Here is a 20,052-nt window from a genome sequence, read left to right on the forward strand (position 1 = left end):
ATAATCCGAGATTAAAACATGCCATTAAATAGTTTTAATGTATCTCAAAAAAATTAGGAATTTCACTTCGTTTATTTTGTCTAATGGTGGAATTGGTGAATCATCATTCACCTACCTTTATGAGATTTGAACTTGGATCTCGGCATCCCATTTCTAAGTTGTAAATCGTCATAGTTGGGTCCTAACCTTGATATGATATCTTTGGGTTAGTATATTGAGGTGTCTTGGAATCTAACTAAAACTATCTTTCTTTTCAGATGTCTACTCCTGGAAACACTTCTGCTTCATCATCCTCCAGCCACAACTTCTCTCTACTAAACATCTGCTCCAAAGTCGTTATGGATGGCTCCAGATATAACGATTGGATGCGTAACATCAAGATGGCGCTTAGATTCGAGGACAAAGAGTATGTTCTTGAAAAGGAGCTCAAAGAACTTGATGAGTCAAAAGCCACTCCCAAAGAGTATGCTGCCTACAAGAAACACTATGATGATGCTACCAAAGTGGCATGCATCATGGTTGCAACCATGTCCCCAGAATTGCAGAGGTACTATGAGGACTACTGGCCTTTTGAGATGAACAAGTACCTTATGGAAAAGTACCATAAGCGAGCTCGTCAAGAAAAGTTTAAGGTAGTCAAGTCACTCATGGCTTGCAAGATGAATGAGGGGGAATCGGTTGTATCTCATGTGCAAAGAATGCAACGCTACATAGAGCGTTTGGTCAAGCTCAACATTCACTTCGATGAGGAATTGGCCATTGACATGGTCTTGAACTCGTTGCCTGATTGTTATGGTCAGCTTATCTTAACTTACCATTTGAACAACACTGAGCAGACTTTGGCCCAATTGCACAACTTGTTGCAGACAGCTGAGGCAGGGATGAAGGGTAAAAGTATACCCTCCACACCTACAAGTGCCCCTGTCTTGGCCATTGGACAGGGAAAGGGGAAGAAGAGGAAAGGTCCTCCCAAGCAAAACTGGAAGAGCAAGGCTCAAGCTGTGTCATCTAGTAATGGCCCGAAGGCTAAGCCCAATGGTTCCACTCCCCATGTTTCTGATCCAAAAGAGGCCATTTGCTTTTACTGCAATCAAAAGGGGCATTGGAAGAGATCTTGCCCACAATATCTGCAAGATATCAAGGATGGCAAAGTGAAGCCATCCTCGGCAGGTATTTACACTATTTCTACTGATAACTCATTATCTTCTCGTTCATGGGTCCTTGATACAGGATGTGGATTTCATATTTGTTCTGATTTATAGGGGCTAAGGGAAAGTGAGGAGATAGAGCATGGGAGAATAAACTTGATCATGGGGAACAGAAAGTCTTCACCAGTTACCAAGATCGGAGTTTATCAACTTTTGCTCAGTAATGATGTTAGATTAGATTTAATAAATTGTTGCTATTCGTCTGAGATGACGAGAAACATTATTTCATTTCATGCATTGTTCAGACAAGGTTTTAAATATTCTTTTAATGATTTGAATGGTTCAATTTCTGTTTATAAGAATGGTATTTTTGTGTTTGAAGCTTTACCTTGTGATGGTGTGTATGAAACAGTGACTTGTGTTGATAGCTTAGGAAATAGTGTACTTAATATTGACTTGTCTAATAGTGTAGACAAGGCATGCTTGTGGCATTGTCGTCTTGGACACATTAACAAGAAACGCATAGCCCAACTCCAAAAGGATGGAGTGTTGGAATCATTTGACCTAAAATCAGATGATATGTGTGAATCTTGTCTTTTGGGAAAGATGACAAAATCACCATTCACAGGGTCTTGTGAAAGAGGTGAAGGTCTGTTGGATCTCATACACACAGATGTGTGTGGGCCCTTCAGATCAACCACAAGGGATGCTAATCGATTCTATGTGACTTTCACTGACGATTATAGCAGATATGGTTACATCTACTTGATCAAACATAAGTCAGAAACCTTTGAAAAGTTCAAAGAGTTTAAGCATGAAGTCGAAAATCAATTGGGCAGAAAGATCAAGATACTTAGATCCGATAGAGGCGGGGAGTATCTTAGTACCGAGTTCAACGACTATCTGAAAGAATGTGGGATAGTCTCACAATTGACTCCTCCTAGGACACCACAGTTAAATGGTGTAGCTGAGAGGCGTAATCGAACCTTGTTAGACATGGTTCGTTCTATGATGAGTCGTGCCTCGCTTCCTATTCACTTCTGGGGGTATGCCTTAGAGACAGCCGCCCACATCCTCAATCTTGTCCCTACAAAGAAGGTTGCCAAAACACCTCACGAAATGTGGACAGGGAAAGTTCCCTCGTTAGCACATATTAAAGTCTGGGGTTGTGAAGCTTTCGTAAGACGAGAGACTCACGACAAGCTAGTAGCTAGAAGTGAGAAATGTGTTTTCATTGGTTACCCAAAGCAGTCTTTTGGATATTTGTTCTACATACCTAGTGAAAACGTGGTGTTTGTAGCTCGAAGAGGAGTCTTTCTGGAAAGAGAGCTCATATTCAAAGAGGACAGTGGGAGTACCATTGACCTTGAAGAGATTCAAGAGTCAACCAATGAAGGAACCTTATATGACACTAGCACTCAACCAGAGGAAACAGTTCCTATTGAACCGGTTGATAAATCATTACCTCTTCGAAGATCCACTAGGGTGAGTGTGCCACCTGAGTTGTATGGTTTTCATATTACTTCAGATGGTGACACATTCATAAGTGACAGAACACTGGTAAACTTAGATGAACCAGTCACTTATAAGGAAGCAATGGCAGGCCCAGAGGCTTCCAAGTGGAAAGAGGCAATGGACAGCGAGATTAAGTCCATGTATGACAACCAAGTTTGGAATTTGGTTGATAGTGCACCAGTTCGGAAGACAGTTGGGCGCAAATGGATCTTCAAGAAGAAGACAGACATGGATGGGAATGTGCATACGTTCAAGGCTCGACTGGTTGCAAAAGGTTTCACTCAAACCCCAGGGGTTGACTATGATGAGACTTTTTCGCCGGTGGCTAAGATTAAATCTATTAGGATATTGCTTGCCATAGCTGCCTTTCATGACTATGAAATCTGGCAGATGGATGTCAAGACTGCCTTCCTTAACGGGAAGTTGGCTGAGGATGTTTACATGAGTCAGTCAGAGGGTTTTGTTGACGCAAAGTTTCCCAATAGAGTATGCAAGCTTGAGAAATCCATTTATGGATTGAAACAAGCATCTCGCAGCTGGAATCTTTGCTTCCATGAGAAAGTCAAAGAGTTTGGTTTCTCTAGAAGTGAAGATGAGTTTTGTGTGTATATCAAGGCTAGTGGGAGTATAGTAACTTTTCTGGTGTTATATGTCGATGACATATTACTCATTGGCAACAACGTTCCAACCTTGAATGAAGTTAAGTCTTGGCTTGGAAAGTGTTTTGCCATGAAAGACCTGGGAGAAGCCGCCTATATTCTTGGGATTAGAATATTGAGAGATAGAAAGAAGAGACTAATTGGACTTAGTCAGAGCACATACTTGGATAAGGTACTAAAGAGGTTTAGTATGGAAAATTCCAAGAAGGGAGAGCTACCTATCCAGAGCAATACCAAATTGAGTAAGACTCAATGCCCGAGTACAGATGAGGAAATAGATTACATGATTCGTGTACCTTATGCTTCCGCTGTCGGATCGATCATGTACGCTATGACATGTACTCGCCCTGATGTGGCATTTGCTTTGAGCATGGTCAGTCGCTATCAGGGAAACCTAGGTAGAGCTCATTGGATAGCCGTGAAGAATATACTCAAGTATTTGCGAAGAACAAAGGACTGGGTCCTTGTACTTGGTGGCAATGATACTTTGAGAGTAGATGGTTACAGTGATGCCAGCTTTCAGACGGATAGAGATAACTTCCGTTCTCAGTCAGGCTGGGTATTCTTATTAAATGGAGGAGCAGTTACTTGGAAGAGTTCCAAGCAAAATACGGTGGCTGATTCTACTTGTGAATCAGAGTACATAGCAGCAAGTGAAGCATCGAAAGAAGCAGCTTGGTTGAGGAACTTCATTGGGGATCTCGGAGTTGTTCCAACCATCCAGGCGCCTATGGAACTGTTCTGCGATAATGAAGGAGCGGTTGCCTTGACAAAGGAACCGAGAGATCATGGTAAAACTAGACATATCGACAGAAAGTACCATTTCATCAGACATAGAGTAGAAGAAGGCCATCTTATAGTGAAGAGGGTGTCATCTGAAGATAACCCAACAGATCCCCTCACAAAGGGTCGGAGTAGGGCTAAGCATATTCAGCATGCTCGGAGCATAGGACTGAAAGATGATATTAGTTTTAGTAGTTAGATTAATTTTCTGAAACTTGTAACAAAGTGAATGTAATTGACTTTTGGTGATTAAATAATAAAGTATTATTTATAAGTTTGGATTCTACCTTTTGTCAATTGTTTATTATTGTGTTTCATTTTTGCATGTTTTACTTCCCGAATAATAAGATTATTCAAACTCCACAGTCGCTCGTACTTTTGGAAGTAAGTAGTGAATCAAGACTGTCATGAACTGGATTGTAGATTGTCTAAGGATAGACATGGCAATGTATTTGCTGCAACGTTCATGAGTACTCAGAAATTGAGATTTGAGTATTGGATAAACCCTCGCTCAGAGTATTACTTCATGGAATTCATCACAAGTAATACTGAGACGATAATATCTTATAATCTTGAAACAGAGATATATGAGTTGTGATTTGCAAGTCGGCTATGCATTGGTGATACGAAAACGCATCAGTAACTTGGTGTTATAAAACGTATTATCATGTATGGTTTGATGAGTAAAAGATACAAGCATATGAGTCAATGTTTATTCGTTCCTTTTGCCCTAACGGGAAAAGCGATATCTGTGGGCCCCTCGATGATTTGGTGTTGACTTGTGTGCTGGGCCCAGCCAGGACTAAATTGATGTGTTCAATTAGAAGTCCTACATCATCACAAATCAGGAATCAGGAAACATAGATTCTGGACAAAGAGGTTGATTGCATTCCATGTCTTTTGTCTAAGGATATCTAGCAGAACGAAGGATTATATGATCACTTATCTTAGGACACGTAACTGATTGGGTCAGAGTTCGGCAACAGCTTTTTGGAAGCTACAATTTGCTGGTCAAATTTAGAAGGCATAATAGCAATTATAGTTACAGACTTATACAAGTGGGAGACTGTTGGATTAGGTGTCTAAGCCCATAACTATAATTGATATGTACTTGAATTGATAGCAGCACAGTCCTTTTGGGTTGCCCTCAAACCTAGCAACCAGACAAGGAAATTATGAAAGGAGAGATATTAATTTATTATAAGATTAATAAATTAATATAAATGAATTTGTTAATATGTTAAAAGATTAATATATTAATAAGAAATCATTTTGTTTAATTTATTGTTAGCCAGAAATTAATTAGAATTAATTTTGGGGTTAAAAGAATTGATTATAAGGTGCAGGGACTAGTTTGCAATTATCTAATAGTTGAGTGGAAGGCTCTAGAACCCCCTTGGATAAGGGTGGACGAAATCTTTAGGGGAAACCCTAATAATTTCGTCCATAGGGGCTTGGATAAGGCCCTTGGGTTTGCTTAGGCCCTAAGCAAAGGATAACTAGGGTTTCCCCTAAACCCTAGATCCCTCAGCTATATAAGGAGCCTCCTGGTTCATGTTTTGGTCACTCTTTCTTTTGAAGAAACCCTAAGGGCCGAAATTTTGCATACTCCCACTCCCCTCTCTCTCCTCTACTTTCCTTCTTGCTAGTTTGGGTGTGATTCCATTAGAGGCATTACACTTGTGGTGCTAAGCTTCCAAGAAGATCAAGATCAAGATCAAGGGAATTATCAATTGTTTACTATAACAATTGAAAGGTATGTAATTACTAAACCCTAGGTTGTAAATTTCGATTATAGCCTCTCTCATCTAGGGTTCTTGTTATGCAATTCAAAGTTGTATATTCAATAGATAAAACATAGATCCAAAGTAGGTTGCATGTGAACTTAGGAATTGTTTTTCTAGTTTATTTGTTTTACCTAAAACCCATCATGGTGAAGCAGATCTGACCTCAGAAGGTCAGATGAGGGTTGTCATGGGAGCAACTCGCCGAGTCCATAGGCAAACTCGACGAGTCGAGTCGGGGTTGCCCCGCGATTCGTTGCCGAGTAACTCGACGAGTGGAGAGGGAACTCGTCGTGTCTAAGAGGTTTAAAAAAGATTTAGAGAACCTGTATGGACTCGCCGAGTCACTCTTGTGTACTCGCCGAGTCTGGTCAGTGTTGACCGTTGACTTGAGTTGTCTTATGTTGACTTTGGGAGTTTTGGTCAACAGAGGTAATAGAGGTCAGGGAGGGGTAAAATGGTCTTTTACCCATTACCTGACTAGAGAAGGAAAGAGTAATCGCCGGCTAATTAGAGTTGGGACTTCGAGCATTAATTAGAGATATTTGCCTTATGTGTTAGGCGGTGGCGAGTCCGAGGTTCGCATGTGCAGATAATAGCTTTCTGATTGTCAGGTGAGTCTTCTCACTATACTTTACCTTGAGTAGGTAACCAGAGTTATGTGACAGAATATTTGTATACTATGTATGTTATGTGTTGTACTGCATTATTCTATATGATTTATGTTGTGCATGTTTACAGAGTTAGAACCGGAAGGTTCACAGAGTAGGGTCCACAGACCCACAGAGTTATAGCCTCGAGTGGCTAATATGTGTTATGTGTGGTATTTTGGGGAATTCACTAAGTTTCGTGCTTACAGTGTTTTGTGTTATGTGTTTCAGGTTTCTCTCAGGATCACGGGACAGCACCGGCTCGATTGTACACACCAGAGAAAGAATCATGTTTTGAGGATCCTAGTTTATTATGCAAGTGAAAATGGAGTTATGTTTTGTAATTCGATTATGAATGAGATTTTAAGAAAAGTGTTTTTAAGAATTAAACGATTATTTTTAAATGAAAATTTGTTTTGAAATTTACGGTGTTACAAAAAAGTGAACAAAAGTGTAAATTAGTTGGGTTTTTTTTACACAAAAGGTTAATTATTTGGGTTTTCTTGAACAAACAAAATATAATTGAGGTTTTTTGAACAGTTTGAAACTTCATTGAGCTTATAAGCCATTTTCCCTTTACTTATTTCTTTTTTTTTCTTTTAGAATCGGGAAGCTTTATCTTTATAATCATATGAAAAAATCAATATTTTTTAAGATAAATCATCTATCTTGAATAATACGTGAAACACTCATAATTTTTTTTTTCATCTTTTGGTATTTAATAGATGGTTTAATTGAAATATATTTACTACGTAACTTCTATAGCTTTTCGACATATGCTATTCGACATATACTAATTAATTCATTAGGTAATATTTTTTTGGCTATATAAGAACATCATTTTCATTTTAGGTTAATTACATTTTCTTCTCATTCTTATTTTGGTTTTGATATCTAGAGTCCATTAAAATGGTATAGAAAGTAAACATAGAGCTAGGGAATTACGAGGTAGAAGATGACTACCAATGACTTGTGTATATGTAAGTGTATAGTTTATTTACATGTAATCTTTCACTACTAATATCTATATATAATATTGTATTTTTCTTTATTATTGCCACTTTATTTTTTCTATTTTTTTAAATTTCACAAAATATTTATGAGTGTACACTTTGAGCAAAAACAAATGATGATATATTTTTAATTAATTTATTGCAATTTATTTGACGTAGAATTGTGATATATTTTTTATGTATACATCATAATTTGCAAGGTTGTAAAAAACGTTTGACGTTAGCTAGTCGGTGGACTGAGGTCAAGGGATTAATCGGCTAGGCGGAGATTTATTGGAGACCATTAATTGCTAATTTGTTGAATTTTAAAAAATTAAATATGACTAATATCATATCAAAGTTCGTAATACTACTAATATGATAACAAAATAGGTTAATATGATTAATAAAACACTAATCATTCCTCAAATAGTTTCCATTGAAATAAAACTTCTTCAAAATATGAAAATTCCATCGTTTTATAATGTTTTACTCATTATGTATGCAAGGACTAATCGCTAGGCGCCCTCTAATCGGTCGACTAGCGCCTAGGGATTAATCGGAGATTAATCGGGACCTAGTCAAGATTTTTACAATAGTGATAATTTGTCATATTTTTCTAAGTACATTAATAACTTTTGTGTAAAGATGTAACTTCGTTAACATCTTGACTTTTCTTTAGATTATCCACCAACAATACAAAAAAAAATATGTTATTTTTGTTTTTCTAGGATCCAAAATCTTTTTACATTGATTATATTTCATTAGATCATGACATGTTCTAAAAAAATATTTATATATAATAATAAAAAAAAAATTGATATGATCATTGTAAATTCATATGAAGATATATAAGGTTTCAGCGAAAAAAAAAAAAAACAAATTAATTAACAATAACAACAAATAACATTAAATTAAAAGTTCTATTAAATTATAAATACATAAAAGTAAAAATCATGTTAACTTGAAAATGATTGTTGGTATTTATTTAAATTTATTTGTTTCAATTAGTTGAAGAAGTATGTTCCTAGTTTGCAAATCATATATTTTCTGTTTGATTGGGTTTTGTCATCGGATATGTAACTAATATAATTATATTATTGATGAATATTTTACTCCAATGTATATATTTCACCTTAATAAAAACAAGAAAATCTTTAATAGTAAGATGAAAAATACAAAATTATGTTTAGTGATGTTCGGTATTATGCCCTTCACTGGGATTAAATGAAGTTAAAAATGATTAAGCCTCTAAATGGGATGAATTGATGTTGCTACCCTAAAAATAAATGCAATTTTGTTTGCTTCATTCTAGTATCTCCTTGGTTTGCTAAAATAAATTTGATTTGGTAGTTTGACTAATTTTTCTTCTTTTTTCATTTGCTTCAAACATTTTCTTACACTTATAAAGTTACTTTGTTATACCTACAAATTATACATAAAAATGAACAATCAAGGTCAACACAACTGACTACCATAATCATTAAAAAAATTTGTTAACATGATGAGGTGTTCAATTTCAGTGCAAAAAATGAAAATATATTTTAGTTATAAAATCATCCTTATTAGTTTCCATTTTTTGTTATGTTATAAGCAGTTTTTAATAATGGATATGTATGGTACATCAATATGTTGTTGGTGACTTTTATTTAAATAAGGGAAGATGCAAGCTAATTACAATGCTAAAATCATATAACAAAGAAAATAATAAATAAATAACAAGATCTTAAACTTAAAGAATAGCGTACAACAAAATAACATAGTGGGTGTATATGTATAACAACTTACAATCATGAAATTGTAACAACTAAAAAGAACCTATTTGTATTTCTTAAGTATCTTTATATAATTATAATCTTTATCTTTATAAATCCTATCATAGAGGTCACCAAATTAATATCCAAATTAATATGATTCAAGATAAATTATCTATCTTGAACCACCTTCATTTCAAACTTTTAACTCTCCAACTTCCTACTAATTAATCATAACATTAATCTATTTTAATACTAAAACTTTTCAACTTTCAACTAACTAACAACTATAACTCAAAACTTTTTTACCTTATGGTATTTAATTGGTACTTAGTTCTACGTCTCAAATATAGAAATACAAAATTTATCATATTTTTTTGCTAAAAAAAAGTAAACAAATTCAACATAGCCTGATGTATGTCAAAAACATATGACACATTAGCTTATCAAAAAACCTACATAATACTAAGGTTAGATGATTGGTTGCAATTCTCATAAAGAATATTATAGTCATTGCGTATTTCTGCACACAACACAAATCTATACAATTATGGCTATCGGGTGCAACAGAAATTATTCTTGTAAAATACTTTTTCACGTCTCAACAAAAGGATGAATATGTTGCAACATTAAAAAGCCAAAACCTATCGTAAAGTAAAACCTATAGTGAGAATTCATCTGTAGTTATTGATGTAGACCTACAATAAGCGTCTTTTAAAACCTATGATTCAACATAAAGGCAACAAAATTGGTCAAATAACTATAAAAACAAATTAAAATTTAAGAAAAGACCATGATCTAATTAAGGTTTAACAAAGAATCGTATATAAACTAAGCCAAATCTTTTCCCAAAAAGTGGATACGAAACCTTGTGATTTAATATCAATTATAACCAAATTTTTAGATTTACGCAAAAATATTAAAACTAAAAAAAACCCATACTAACTTCTTGAGGGCATGATACTAACCTCAGATCCACAATCTGAATTAGGCCTATCACCATGATCCATAAACATCCTCAAATATGACATCATCATCGAGGACAGAAACATCTAAATCAAGGCACATTGTTTTCACTCATCTGAATTCCAACCATTGTCAAACCAACAAAAGCTCTATACAATGTTCTCATCTCTAAAACATTGTCAAGGGCAAAATGTCCCTAGGAAACCTCCAACAAAACAATGCATTTAATTAAGACAAATATATGTAAGTGAGAACAAAATTACCATTTTATGAACGTTATAACTTGCAACATAGCCAAGACTAGATTTGCAATGTTGACAAGCCCATAATACCTCTAAACCTAAAGACAGGAGAGGGGTCACACTCTCTAAGCAAAATGTTTCCTATAAGAAAATGTTTATATAAAAAAAGTTTAAAAAAATGCAATATAAATTAATATATGAAATATAATAGATGAGGGAAAGCAAAGTCAACAGTTGATATCAAACTCTGTTAACCTTGAGAAATTCCTTAGTCAGACTCTGACTGAGTGGTTGCTCCAATAAAAGATAAAAACCTTATTTCCATTGCTTCTGCTATCTAACCCAATCCAGTATATTCAAACACAATAATTTGGAACATCCCAAATTCAATTAAAGAAAGTACTTCATCCAATGTATATTAAGTTTATTTGATTATCTATCTAGCAAATCAGGTTTAATAGAAAAAAAGATAAACATAGCGATCTCTAGTAAACTTTCAATCATTCCGTGTTAAATATCAAATATTAATGTTGAAATGATAATGTTGTTCATATCAAATATTAAGTTTTTCTCAACTATAATAACCAACTTGTGAAATCGGCAATATGGATGGTCTAACAACAACGAGGAAACCAAAAATAAGCAATCAAATAGTAATAGAGATGATTAAAAAAAAAGACGAGATAAAGTATATCAAGATATTACTTGTTGACAGTCGAGACTTAAACTAATGAGTGAGAATGTAATCATAGTGAATGAAATACAATCTGCAGTCTGATGCGGAAAAAAATGAGGAAAGAAAAGAAATAGAAATAGAAAAATCAAAATAGAAAGAGACGATACCTGTAGAGTTTTCAGAAGTTTGGGTTCACCCATGGTGTTGAGTTATTGAAGGTGACTCGGGCATGGGTGTGCTTCTTAGATAGTACACACAAACATGGTAAATTAGAAACATGTCCCCAGTCATCTTCAAACATCGTTAACAAATTAAGTTTCTATGAATCCGACTTAGGATTCGTAACTCAATAGATATGTATACTTAGGTAACAAATAAAAATGTGTTTAGAGAGGTGTATTTCTCCTCCGGACTTGATCTGAAAATCGGTATTTTCTCAAAAAAAAAAAAAAAAAAAAAAGTGGATTTGACCATAGATTGAAATTGATAATTCTACGATTTGAGTTCTTGAGAAACTTAAGTGATAAAATAAGAACGAATTTCAAATGTAATTCACTGATGAAACTTACTGGAAAATGAAAATATTTTCAAAGTATCAATTGATCCTTACTGTTTGAAGTGGATGTAATAGAAATGGTGACATCAATTCTTATGAAGCTACAAAAATAGGTAATCAAATCGGACATTTCATCGAACACATGGCGAGAAAAACAAAATACAAATCCAATTAATAAGAAATTCCTTGAATAGAACCAACAATACACTCCAAATGATTCAATATATAGGAAACAAAACTCGTACCTTTAATGGTTTGGAAGTACCCTCAAAACAAAGAACATATTGTAACACCCCGATTCAGGTAAATTTCTATTTTTTACTCAAAGTGAATATTTTTTTTTTGCATTTTGGTCCCATGGCTCCCTTTTAAGAGGGACGTGTGATTTACCTAGTACGTTGGGAGTACTCTTATGTACGCAGCACATACGTGGATGATGCACAAACCCTAATTTTTAGGGTTTGAGCTTTATTTAAGCATCATTATCTCATTGAGACCCCTTCATTCATCAGCATCAATCTCTCAATTAGTCCCTAACAAACCCTAATCCTTTGTATGAGCCTTTTTGTGCTTAAGAGTTCATTTTTTGTGTTCTTGAAGGAAGAAGAAGGAAAGGAAATCAACTTGGAAGCTTAAGGAACTTTAGATCCAAAAGCATTTCACCCTCAAGAATCCTTTGGAGTTATAAAGTCTGAAACTTGATGAAGTAATTTCATAGATCTTGTTAGCTTTGAGTTTGTGTTTATATTGGTCCCATAATGTAACGTCCCAAAATTCAAGACTAAAAATTTCTTTTAATAAAGTATCACTTAAAGTAAAATCATCATTTCAAAACATAAACAGAGTATTAGTTTTCAAAATACATGTTCATTATCAGAGTAAAACATTCCCAGGCTGACTAATCTATGGTGTGTGCCATGCGATCATCCCGAGCTCCATCATCCGCTACCGGAAGTACCTGAAACCAAAACTGAAAGCCGTAAGCACGAAGCTTAGTGAGTTCCCCAGATACCACATACCCTACAAACCATTCATAGCCAAGAACCATACATAACCGACTTATCCATAACCAAGTAAGGTGCTATGTGCCAAACATAGTCTTGCCATTATGCTACGGGCCGCACGTGGTCTTCCTGGTCAAGCCTGGGCCTCTCCCTGGGTCTTACAGACAAGTGCCAAGGGCCACCCCCTGGTCTTACAGACAAGTGCCAAGGGCCACCCCCTGGTCTTACAGACATGTGCCAAGGGCCACACCCTGGTCTTCTATGCAAGTATCACAAAGACAACCGTACATACTACTCTACTTAGCTAAACAGCATACAATGTGCCAGAAGCCACCTCCTGGTCTTTCATATCTATAGCATACAATGCGCCAGGAGCCACCTCCTGGTCTTTCATACATATTGCCTAGGGCTAACCCCCGGGTCTTCCTGTCATACATAATAACATACTGTGCGCCAGGAGCCACCCCCTGGTCTTTCATGCATATTGCCTAGGGCTAACCCCCGGGTCTTCCTATCATACATAATAACATACTGTGTGCCAGGAACCGCCCCCTAGTCTTTCATGCATATACTAAATGGGCCGGCATTGGTGCCTTAGACCCATACAAACAGTGAGGAGACTCACCTGATACTGCTGAACTGTTGCTGCTAATCCCTTTGACCGCTACCCGACCACTGACTGAACTCCTGCTCTACTTGCTTCCCGAGCTATCAATATCAAAGCAACACTGAGTCTAACTGACCCCCGAAAGACAACCAAGTCAACTCAGGTCAAAGTCAAAGTCCTGGTCAAAGTCAACCTTCCGGGTCAACCCTACTCGTCGATTCACCCTACTGACTCGCCGAGTTCATAAGTCCAGAGTCCTTCCACTCGCGACTCTACTCGCCGAGTTAGCCCCTGACTCGCCGAGTCTACTGATTCCCGATTCCTGTCCTGTCCAACTCACTGAGTCCTTGCTCGACTCGCTGACTCGAGTCTTAACTCGAAGAGTTTGGGGACTTCGCAACCTGACTCGCCGAGTCTAAGAACAGACTCGCCGAGCACACGGCAATCTTCATCCAACTCGTCGATTTGTTCATCCAACTCGCCGAGTTCATGCCTATCTTCATCCGACTCGACGAGTTGTTCATCCCACTCGTCGAGTTCCTCCTCATCTTCATGGTACTCGCCGAGTCCATTCATATCTCCCAACATGCAGAGGGCTTTTGAGTCATGCAGGGACTCCAATCCATAGATCCATACTTCCAAAACTCCATCCCTACGTAAAGTTGCAAACTTTACGTATAACTAAAGAGATCTAGGCTCAAAGCACATTAGGGTTTGGTTCAAGGACACAAGAGCTTCACCAACTACTCATCTCCTGATGCTTTATGACATAATGGACTAACCCAACCATAGATCTGAAATGACAACAACATATCTAAGCCCCTAACCCGATTTGGGTCACAAACAATCATAAAAACCCCCAAATCTCATGACAAAATAGATCTAGATGCAAAGAAGGGAAAATGGCAGCTTAATACCTCCAAGATGAACACAAACTGAAGTAGATCTCGAGCACACACTTCTCCCTTGAAGCAACCTTCTTGATCTTCAAGTTTTCTCTCCAAAGTCTCCTTCCTCCAAAGCTATTTCTCTCAATAATGGAAGCTCACACGAATTATAGGGTTTACAGGTCCTCTGGAGTGATATGGGGGCTGAGGGAGGGACATAACACCCTTTATATAGGATACAACTCCCGGAATTAGGGTTTTCCTCGCACAGACCAGACTCGCCGAGTCGGTCACTTACTCCTCGACCCGGATACCGCTCCGACTCGCCGAGTCCCTCCTTGGACTCGCCGAGTCGACCCCTAAACTTAGGGTTTTCTTCCCTTTCTTGGTCTTCAAAACTTTGGGTGTTACACATAATCTTGGTGTTCATGAATATGGGTTGCTCTAACCAGAAGAGTTGTCCTTTCAGACATTTTTAGGTGTTTCGATTCACAAAAATGTGATCTTGGTTCTTATATCTCTTCCATTCAAGATTTATGATGTCTTAATGGATTATTAAGTTAGGGTTTTAGCTTTTAGATGTTGTTTAGCCATAGAAAGTCATAAAGGTGGAAACTTTATGACTTAGAATGATGTTATGGGTCTAGATCTGAGTTTGGACGTGAGGTATTTAAGGAATAAGTTCTTAATATGAAGATTTGGATTCAGACGGAGTATGTTAGGCGTACCTGTAACATTTAAAAAATCACAATAAATTTAAACTTTTTAAAACAATCCATTTACTGAAAATAAGTGTTTACATAATCATTGTTTTCAAAACATTATTAAAAAACAGAGCCTCCTAAGATCCAATCAATCATAAAATCAAGGATGTGTACAGTCACGCCTTCGCCTTGTCATGGTCCTCTGAAGTACCTAAAACAAAACTAAAACTGTAAGCTGACGCTTAGTGAATTCCTCCAAAGTACCACCACATAACAATAACAAACCACAACATGCAAAAATGAGCAGTCAATCTGACTGGACCACCTCGCAGGGCCTACAGCCTATCTGGACCGCTCTCCGAGCCTTCGACATGATTGGACTGCCTCACAGGGCCTACAACCTATCCAGACCACTCTTCAGGCCTTTGGCCTGACTGGACTGCCTCGCAGGGCCTACAACCTATCTGGACCGCCCTTGGTATCTTCATCTTCAGCACAAAGCATGAGTGCCTCAACGTAATACACCATCACATATCAACATATACCATACAATCAATAGCTAGCACATATAGGTGGTCATACAGATCTAAATGATCACTACAGAAGTACGGGAATTTATTTGGATATCATCGGATTGAGGTGACTCCTCACTGAGTTTAGCGGGTCGAAGGCACCAATGTGGGCCCATGGTTTATATGTTAGGATGCTAGATGTTTGTGTGACTCTTTCATGTGTTATGTAATGGTATGCTTACCGGTCAAGGCCTGATGAGTATATTATATGCTAGTTATCAATATGTGTTTTTATGTTACCGGGCAAGGCCCGATGCCGAGCGAGGCCCGATGACTGTATGGTATGTTATTGTCTTTGTGATTATCGCATGTGCTAGTATGATTATATGTTTATATGATTATATGTGTATCGAGCAGGGCTCAATGTCATGCAGGTCTTGGTGATTGACATATATGTAAATCGAGCGGGGCTCGATGCTAAGCGGGGCCTGAGGCCGGGTAGGACTCGATGTCGGGCGAGGCCCGATGAAGGGAGGGGGACAAGTATATGTTTATTATGTATGGTATGTGGTATTTTGGGGAACTCACTAAGCTTTGTGCTTACGGTTTTTATGGTTATGGTTTCAGGTACTTCCAGTTAGAAAGGGAAGGGTCTGGTTTGATCGCACCGCATCCACCCATGTTTCTGCATCATCATGATTTTGGGATTGTACTATGATAACTGTTTTCTTATAAAATTACTTTTGAATATTTGGATAAACAGATATTGAATGTAGATTTAAAGATAATTAATGTTTTGGTTGAATTAAAAATGAAATTTTTACCTCATAATTTTGGGTCGTTATAGGTTAATTAGCTATAAAGAGATATTTTCTCCGGTTGTGAAGATGACTACAATTAGAATGGTTTTGGGTATTGTGTCCCCTAAAGATCTCCATCTAGAGCAGCTACATGTGAAAACAGCTTTTCTCCATGGCAACCTAAATGAAGACATCTACATGGCACAACCATAAGGTTTTCCCAAAGTTGGTAAGGAAAATATGGTGTGCAAACTAAAGAAACATATATATTGTTTGAAGTAGGCTCCAAGGCAGTGGTACTTGAAGTTTGATAGTTTCATGCAAATGAATGGGTACATCAGATGTGAGATGGATCATTTCTATTATTTGAATAAATTCAAATCCTCTTACATCATCATATTGTTATATATTATGACATGTTGATCGTTGGATCCTACATGCATAATATCAACAAGCTAAAGAAGTAGTCAGCTAGTGAGTTCCAGATGAAGGACCTAGGGACTACTAAACAAATATTGGGCATGAGAATAGCTAGGAACAAAATTACTGATAAACTAAAACCTTCATAAGCTAAATACATCAAGAAATTTTTAGAAAGGTTCAACATGGTGGATGTGAAATCTAGAAGTGCACTATAAGGGATTCAGTTAAGAAACTCAAAGAAGCCATCCCCAAAGACAGAAGAAGACAAAGAATATATGGCTAAAGTTCCCTAAGCATCCACAATTGGTAGTTTAATGTATGTAATAGTGTGCACCAGACCAGACATTGCTCATTCAATGCGAGTTATAAGCAAGTTCATGTCAAATCCAAGAAGACAATATTAGGTATGTAGGAGTGAAATGTCTACTATGCTACTTAAAAGGAATAGTTGAGCGTTCCTTATGTTTCAGAAGAAAAAGAGTAGTTTTAGAAGGGTTCACCGATATAGATTTAGGTGGATGTACAGATTCAGGAAAGAGCACAACATGTAATGTGCTCATGATCCAAGGTACATCAATCAGCTAGATGTCAACTTTACAAAAGAATGTTGCTCTTTCAACCACAAAAGTAGAATACATTGCCCTTGCAAAAGCACCGATAGAGATCACATGGTTAAAGAGTTTATTGTCAAAACATGGAAATACAACATGAGAATTGTGTGTTACATTGTGAAAACCAAAGTGTAGTTCACATAGCAGAATCCAGTGTTTCACAGTAGAACAAAACACATTCAAATGAGGTATAATTTGATTCGATAGTTAATCAATGAAGGAACTCTAAACTTGAAGAAAATCCTTAGAACGAAGAATTCAGCTAATATGTTTACCAAGTTGGTCACCAATTAAAAGTTGAAGCTTCAAATGGCCTTCCAGAAGTTTGAAGAGAAGGAGGTACTTTAAGGAATGGCAAAAGTTGAATGTCAAATGAAGTTGTTCAAGCCTTCAAGTGGGAGATTGTTGGGTTATGAACTTGTGTCCAACATGGAGCACTTAGAATTAACATGGAGGACTTGGAGTTGTATGGAGCATCAGAAATCAAATGGAGCACTTGGAGGAACATAGTGCATCAGGAATCAACATGGAGCACTTGGAGTTCAGTTTGGAGCATCATGGAGAAGAATGAAGCATCTGAGATGCGTCATGCACTAGATGCATCACTATTGGCACAAGGTGTGCCACCTTTGATCAAGGTGTGCAACTCATGTCCAAGGTGTGCCACCTTTGATCATGGTGTGCTACCGTAGTGCAAGATGTACCACCATTTTGTGCATGTCGTGATCCAGGAGTTTTTTTGATGAGTTATTGAAGCAGGATGTGTCATTCAAGAGCAAGATGCGACATCATGGAGCATAATGTGCCATCAAGGTTCATGGTGTGACATCATGGCTCTTAATGCGCCACTCAGGTGAAATGTTTGCTAGGATGCTCAAGATCGTCCAATGTTGCTCGTAAGAATGAAGATGCTCAAGGAGGATGCTCCAAATGGCATATGCGTCATCATGGCTTATGATGCTCCATCATGTGTATGGTTGATGCTCATGAGGTTGAAGGTTCTAGAAGTGTCCGTATGTCACTACGTGATTAGTTGGAAATTAATGCATCCCCTTAATGGACTAGTTATAGATGGGACTGGCCCATCAGAATTAGGGTTTCCCATGCTTTCCTGTAAATAGGTCCATATCCTCATCATTCTAAATTGCTAATTTTTCAGTGAGAGCTCAAAGTAAGATACAACATTGAGTGCTTGTAATAGTTCCTGAAAGTTAATATGATCCTCTCTCTCTCTCTCTCTCTCTCTCTCTCTCTCTCTCTCATGGACGTAAGTCATCTTAACCGAACCACGTTAAATATTGGTTCAGTTTTTTATTTAAGTTTTTCATAAGTTTTATTCCGCAAGATTCACCGAAGTTTGTTTGAGATTTGTCTTGAAGTGCTTAACTTGTTTAGTTGTTACCCCCAACAAATGGGTTATGTAAAGATAAATAAGAAGGGGGATGTCTTCCATGATATCTTTAGGCACAACCCCTATGAGATAGTTGTCATATCTCCTGACAAGATTCATGTTTGTAAACTGATTGATGGTGATTGGGTCACTGTTGGATCTCTCGTCCATCTGCACTATAGTAATAAAAAAAATCCTACTTCCCGTAGAAAAGAATCATGTTTGAGTCTATTTTGGCTAGTCTTTTTATAAAATTTAGCAGGTCAAAAAAGATAGAACATATTTACTAAAAATATTGCCTTTGAAAATCTGCATATAAAATAGGGCGGTAGAAAAAAACCAATAAAGCCATAATTGAAGCTGTGAATGAGGAAAACCACATGATCGTGTTCAATGTAGTTGGAGAAGCTTGAAAAAAGTATACCCTATCCAACTTCTTGTATGTACTCGCTCCGCAAGGTGCTCAAGAACATAGATGCCCATTGGCCATAGCAGCACTAAGTAGCTCTTTAACCTCTAATAAACAAATGAAATGGAGGGAAGTTTTTAATGTTTTTCCAAATGTTTGAATAAACTACATATGTCAACGTTGAATAAAGAGAGAAAAATTAATGTGATGGTGTAATTTTTACACAGAATCTAACCTCCATTTGCAATTTCCAAGTACCAATTTCTAATCTAAAATCCAAACACACGAAAATCACAGTTTACAAACAATCTAATTTCCTAAGCTACCAAAGAAGAAGTTGGTTTGTAGATCAAATTTATAGCAAATACAATAAAAAATCAGGATCCATTTTCCTTCCCATCAAGGCTAAAATATCTAAATTCTCATATACCCATACGTGCTAAAACTCGGTTTCAATCTACCTCCAGGCTCGTTCGTAGGGGTATTACTTCATGTCCATTTAGTAGCTTCATTACAAAAAGTATTATGCAGTGGAGCCAGATAATGTCTTTGTCGCGTTTCTCAAAATATCATGTACATTAGTTGAAATATAAAAATACTTGAATAGTTAGTTATATAAAGTTGGAATAATTTTGAAAGATGCTAACTTAAATGGAAAATTAGTTTTCCATTTGATGTGTTTCAAAAAGCATACATAGTGAACTTATTTATAGTAGGTAACAACCTAAAGATAGAATAATGAAAAAAACTTTACAAACTATTAATACAACTAAGAATGACTTGTAGAATAAAGAAACTAAAACCACTACCTTTTATACCTGTAGAAATGCATCGAAATATGACATGCTAGTCGTTGAATCTGTTTTTGGGTCGGCCCCAAAGTTTCTTGTAGTTTGGAAAAGTAACCCATGTTTTATGGATCAAAACTTGCAAGGAGAAAAGTTTTGACATTGTTTGGTCATGAATAAAACTATTGGATT

Source organism: Lactuca sativa, chromosome 8, assembly GCF_002870075.4.
Source record: "Lactuca sativa cultivar Salinas chromosome 8, Lsat_Salinas_v11, whole genome shotgun sequence".
NCBI classification, from domain to species: domain Eukaryota; kingdom Viridiplantae; phylum Streptophyta; class Magnoliopsida; order Asterales; family Asteraceae; genus Lactuca; species Lactuca sativa.